This window comes from Salvelinus sp. IW2-2015, unplaced genomic scaffold, assembly GCF_002910315.2.
Source record: "Salvelinus sp. IW2-2015 unplaced genomic scaffold, ASM291031v2 Un_scaffold2848, whole genome shotgun sequence".
NCBI lineage: Eukaryota > Metazoa > Chordata > Actinopteri > Salmoniformes > Salmonidae > Salvelinus > Salvelinus sp. IW2-2015.
Window position 1 is genome coordinate 44,233 of NW_019944148.1, and position 6,547 is coordinate 50,779.

Sequence of the window (6,547 nt, forward strand, 5' to 3'; positions counted from 1 at the left end):
CATCATTATATCTGTTTGGGTCATCTGCATTAGAAAAGAGAACACATGTTGTTTATTTAATATTTCTGTGATGTTTGATTACCATACTTCTCTCCCTTGACATTCAGACAGTATGTCTGTAGTGCAAGTGTGGCAACCCCGTGTTGGAGTGCCCCAGTGTGTCCAACAGGTTTAATACACACTACTCATGCTGGGCTGGAACAAGTACCTAGTACGACACACAGTTGTAGGATCATCATTGAAACATTAGGGGGTGTCAGGTTTAGATGAACACTACTACAGACCCTGACTCACTTCACTTTAGTGGTTGTATGAGCTGATCCGCCCATTAAACACCACACACATCTTCAGCACAACTATTTACCATCTGTCTCTCAGGAGAAGATCACTCACTATAAGGATCCAGACAAGCAACAGTTATCCATAAAGCTGTAGTCAGAAGACTGTAGTCAGAGAGGACTGTGTAGTCAAGAGACTGTGTAGTCAGAGAGACTGTGTAGTCAGAGAGACTGTGTAGTCAGAGAGATGTGTATCAGAGAGACTGTTAGTAGAACGTGTAGCAGAGAGACATGTGGATGATGGATTGTGTCGGTCACCGGGGCTCCTTGTGATTCTACTGTTCCATCCTCCAGCAGCTCAGAGAAGTTTACCATCTATGTTAGTAGGTTACCATCTATGTTAAGTAGGTTACATCTATGTTAAGTATTACCATCTATGTTTAGTAAGTTTACCATCTATGTTAAGTAGTTTACCATCTATGTTAAGTAGGTTACCATCTATGTTTAGTAGGTTACCATCTATGTAAGTAGGTTACCATCTATGTTAGTAGTTTACCATCTATGTTAGTAGGTTACCATCTATGTTTAGTAAGTTTACCATCTATGTTAGAAGTTACCATCTATGTTAAGTAGGTTACCATCTATGTTTAGTAGGTTACATCTTGTTAAGTAGGTACCATCTATGTTTAGTAGTTACCATCTATGTTAAGTAGGTTACCATCTATGTTTAGTAAGTTTACCATCTATGTTTAGTAGGTTTACCATCTATGTTTAGTAAGATTACCATCTATGTTAGAGTTTACCATCTATGTTTAGTAGGTTTACCATCTATGTTTAGTAAGGTTACCATCTATGTTTAGTAAGTTTACCATCTATGTTTAGTAGTTTACCATTATGTTAAGTAAGTTTACCATCTATGTTTAGTAGGTTACCATCTATGTTTAGTAAGTTACCATCTATGTTTAGTAGTTACCATCTATTTTAGTAAGTTTACCATCTATGTTTAGTAAGTTTACCATCTATGTTTAGTAGGTTTACATCTATGTTAGTAGTTTACCATCTATGTTTAGTAAGTTTACCATCTATGTTAGTAGGTTTACCATCTATGTTTAGTAGGTTACCATCTATGTTTAGTAAGTTTACCATCTATGTTTAGTAGGTTACCATCTATGTTTAGTAAGTTTACCATCTATGTTTAGTAAGTTTACCATCTATGTTTAGTAAGATTTACCCTATGTTTAGTAAGAGTTACCATCTAGTTTAGTAAGTTTACATCTATGTTAGTAATTTACCATCTATGTTTAGTAGTTTACCATCTATGTTTAGTAAGTTTACCATCTATGTTTAGTAGGTTTACCATCTATGTTTAGTAAGTTACCATCATGTTTAGTAGGTTACCATCTATGTTTAGTAGGTTTACCATCTATGTTTAGTAGTTTACCATCTATGTTTAGTAGTTTACCATCTATGTTTAGTAGGTTTACCATCTAGTTTAGTAGTTACCATCTATGTTTATAAGTTTACCATCTATGTTTAGTAGGTTTACCACTATGTTAGTAGTTACCATCTATGTTTAGTAGGTTTACCATCTATGTTTAGTAAGGTTACCATCTATGTTTGTAAGTTTACCACTATGTTTAGTAAGTTTACCATCTAGTTTATAAGTTCATCTATGTTTAGTAGTTTACCATCTATGTTAGTAAGTTTACCATCTATGTTTAGTAGGTTTACCATCTATGTTTAGTAGGTTTACCATCTATGTTTAGTAAGTTTACCATCATGTTTAGAGGTTTACCATCTATGTTAGTAGGTTACCATCTATGTTTAGTAAGTTTACCATCTATGTTTAGTAGGTTACCATCTATGTTTAGTAAGTTTACCATCTATGTTTAGTAATTTACCATCTATGTTTAGAAGATTACCTCTAGTTTAGTAAGATACCATCTATGTTTAGTAAGTTACCATCTATGTTAGTAAGTTTACCATCTATGTTTAGTAGGTTTACCACTATGTTTAGTAAGTTTACCATCTATGTTTAGTAGGTTTACCATCTATGTTTAGTAAGTTTACCATCTATGTTTAGTAGGTTACCATCTATTTTAGTAGGTTTACCATCTATGTTTAGTAGGTGTTTACCATCTATGTTTAGTAGGTTTACCATCTATGTTTAGTAGGTTTACCATCTATGTTTAGTAGTTTACCATCTATGTTTAGTAAGTTACCATCTATGTTTAGTAGGTTTACCATCTATGTTAGTAGTTTACCATCTATGTTTAGTAGTTTACCATCTAGTTTAGTAGGTTTACCATCTATGGTTAGTATTACCATCTATTTTAGTAATTACCATCTATGTTTAGTAGTTTACCATCTATGTTTAGTAGTTACCATCTATGTTTAGTAAGTACATCTAGTTAGTAGTTACCATCTATGTTTAGTAGGTTTACCATCTATGTTAGTAGGTACCATCTGTTAGTAGGTTTACCATCTATGTTTAGTAAGGTTACCATCTATGTTTAGTAAGTTTACCAACTATGTTAGTAGTTACCATCTATGTTTAGTAAGTTACCATCTATGTTAGTAAGTTTACCATCTATGTTTAGTAAGTTTACCATCTATGTTTAGTAGTTACCATCTATGTTTAGTAGTTTACCATCTATGTTTAGTAGGTTACCATCTAGTTTAGAAGTTACCATCTATGTTTAGTAGGTTTACCATCTATGTTTAGTAGTTTACCAACTAGTTGTAAGATTACCATCTATGTTTAGAAGTTTACCATCTATGTTTAGTAAGATTTACCATCTATGTTTAGTAGTTACCATCATGTTAGTAAGTTTACCATCTATGTTTAGTAAGTTTACCATCTATGTTAGTAAGATTACCATCTATGTTTAGTAAGATTACCATCTATGTTTAGTAAGTTTACCATCTATGTTTAGTAAGATTACCATCTATGTTTAGTAAGTTTACCATCTAGTTTAGTAGGTTACCATCTATGTTAGTAAGTTTACCATCTATGTTAGTAAATTACCATCATGTTTAGTAGGTTTACCATCTATGTTTAGTAAGTTACCATCTATGTTAGTAAAGATACCATCTATGTTTAGTAATTACCATCTATGTTTAGTAGTTTACCATCTATGTTTAGTAGTTTACCATCTATGTTTAGTAGTTTACCATCTAGTTTAGTAGTTTACCACTATTTTAGTAGTTTACCATCTATGTTTAGTAGGTTACCATCTATGTTAGTAAAGTTACCATCTAGTTTAGTAAGTACCATCTATGTTTAGTATAGGTTACCATCTATGTTAGTAGGTTACCATCTATGTTAGTAATTTACATCTAGTTAGTAAGGTTACCATCTATGTTTAGTAGGTACCATCTATGTTTTAGTAGTTACCTCTATGTTTAGTAGGTTTACCATCTATGTTTAGTAGGTTACCATCTATGTTTAGTAGGTTACCATCTATGTTTAGTAAGTTTACCATCTATGTTTAGTATTACCATCTATGTTTAGTAGTTACCATCTATGTTTAGTAGATTACCATCTATGTTTAGTAAGATTACCATCTATGTTTAGTAAGTTTACCATCTATGTTTAGTAGATTACCATCTATGTTTAGTAAGTTTACCATCTATGTTTAGTAAGTTTACCATCTATGTTAGTAAGTTTACCATCTATGTTTAGTAAGATTACCATCTATGTTTAGTAAGTTACCATCTATGTTAGTAAGATTACCATCTATGTTTAGTAAGTTTACCATCTATGTTTAGTAGGTTTAACATCTATGTTTAGTAAGATTACCATCTATGTTAAGTAGGTTTACCATCTATGTTAAGTAGTTTACCATCTATGTTTAGTAAGATTACCATCTATGTTTAGTAGTTTACCATCTAATGTTAAGTAGGTTACATCTATTGTTATAGTAGTCTCTGGGCTCCCGAGTGGTGCAGCGGTCTAAGCCACTGTATCTCAGTGCTAGAGGTGTCACTACAGACCCTGGTTCGATTCAAGGCTTTCTCATAACTGGTYGTGATTGGGAGTCCCATAGGGCAGTGCACAATTGGCCCAGTGTCGTCCGGGGTAGGGCGTCATTGTAAATAAGAATTTGTTCTTAACTGACTTGCCTTGTGAAATAAAGGGCTACTACAGAATTGTACATTATAGACAACAGATGGTGCTATTTGAAAGATTTTGCTAAAAGTGCAACCTGTAGTTTCATTTCTGCTTTGAGTGTCTACGACTGCAGAGGAGGTGGGGTCTTAACAAGGGTAAGACACTGCTTAGTTTATATGGAGCTTGGATTACTTTGATTGTTTGTGCACAAAGTTATGAGCACAAAGTTACACATTGCACCTTTAATAATGAACATTTACATACAGTCTGTTTTCATTTTCTGTAATCTTTTAMCCGATAAAACTTTGATGGCCCACAGGCTGCTGGAAGCAAATGTTAACTCTTTTGATGTTTACAATTCAACATTTGATGTCTAATATTATAGTGAACAAAAAATGAAAAAGCAACATGCAACAATTTTAAAGGTTTTGCTGAGTTGCAGTTCATATAAGGGCAGGGAGGCAGCCATGAGTGGGCCTGAGAGGGCATAGGCCAAGCCAATCAGAATTTTTTTTTCTCCCACAAAAGGGTTTTATTACAGACAGAAATACTCCTCTGCACCCCCCCCAGCCCTCCCTTCAGAAATCCCACCGGTTGAAAAGGCTGGATGTGGAGCTCCTGGGCTGGCGTGGTTACACGTTGTCTGCGGTTGTGAGGCCGGTTGGATGTACTGCCAAATTCTCTAAAACGACGTTGGAGGTGGCTTATGGTAGAGAAATGGACATTGAATAATCTGGCAACAGCTCTGGTGGACATTACTGCAATCTTCATGACAATTGCACGCTCCCTCAGAACTTGAGACATCTGTGGCATTGTGTTGTGTGACAAAACTGCAAATTCTCGAGTGGCCTTTGGTTGTCCCCAGCACAAAGTGCACCTGTGTAATGATTATGCTGTTAAATCAGCTTCTTGATATGCCACACCTGTCAGGCGGATGGATTATCTTGACAAATGATCACTAACAGGGATGTAAACATATTTTAATATAACATTTGAGAAAAATAAGCTTTTTGTGCATATGGAAATATTTCAAGGATCTTTGATTTCAGCTCATGAAAACATGGGACCAAGACATTACATGTTGTGTTTATAAACTCCTCTCACTGTCCTCTCACTGTCAACTGCGTTGATTTTCAGCAAAAAAACATGTGTAAATATTTGTATGAACATAATAAGATTAAACAACTGAGACATAAACTGACAAGTTCACAGACATGTGACTAACAGAAATTGAATATTGTGTCCCTAAACAAAGGGGGGGGGGGGGGGTCAAAATCAAAAGTAACAGTCAGTATCTGGTGTGGCACCAGCTGCATTAACTACTGCAGTGCATCTCTTCCTCATGGACTGCACCAGATTTGCCAGTTCCAGCTGTGAGATGTTACCCCACTCTTCCACCAAGGTACCTGCAAGTTCCCGGACATTTCTGGGGGAATGGCCCTAACCCTCACCCACTGATCCAACAGGTCCCAGACGTGCTCAATGGGATTGAGATCCCGGCTCTTCGCTGGCCATGGCAGAACCTGACATTCTTGTCTTGCAGGAAATCACTCACAGAACAGCAGTATGGCTGGTGGCATTGTCATGCTGGAGGGTCATGTCAGGATGAGCCTGCAGGAAGGGTACCACATGAGGGAGGAGGATGTCTTCCCTGTAACGCACAGCGTTGAGATTGCCTGCAATGACAACAAGCTAGTCTGATGATGCTGTACACACCGCCCCAGACCATGACGGACCCTCCACCTCCAAATTGATCCCGCTCCAGAGTACAGGCCTCGGTGTAACGCCATTCCTTCGACGATAAACAGAATCCGACAATCACCCCTGGTGAGACAAAACTGCGACTCGTCAGTGAATAGCACTTTTTGCCAGTCCTGTCTGGTCCAACGACGGTGGATTTGTGCCATAGGCGACGTTGTTGCCGGTGATGTCTGGTGAGGACCTGCCTTACAACAGGACTACAAGCCCTCAGTCCAGCCTCTCTCAGCCTATTGCAGACAGTCTGAGCACTGATGGAGGGATTGTGCGTTCCTGGTGTAACTCAGGCAGTTGTTGTTGTCGTCCTGTACCTGTCCCGCAGGTGTGTGTTTGGATGTACCGATCCTGTGCAGGTGTTACACGTGGTCTGCCACTGCGAGGGCGATCAGCTGTCCAT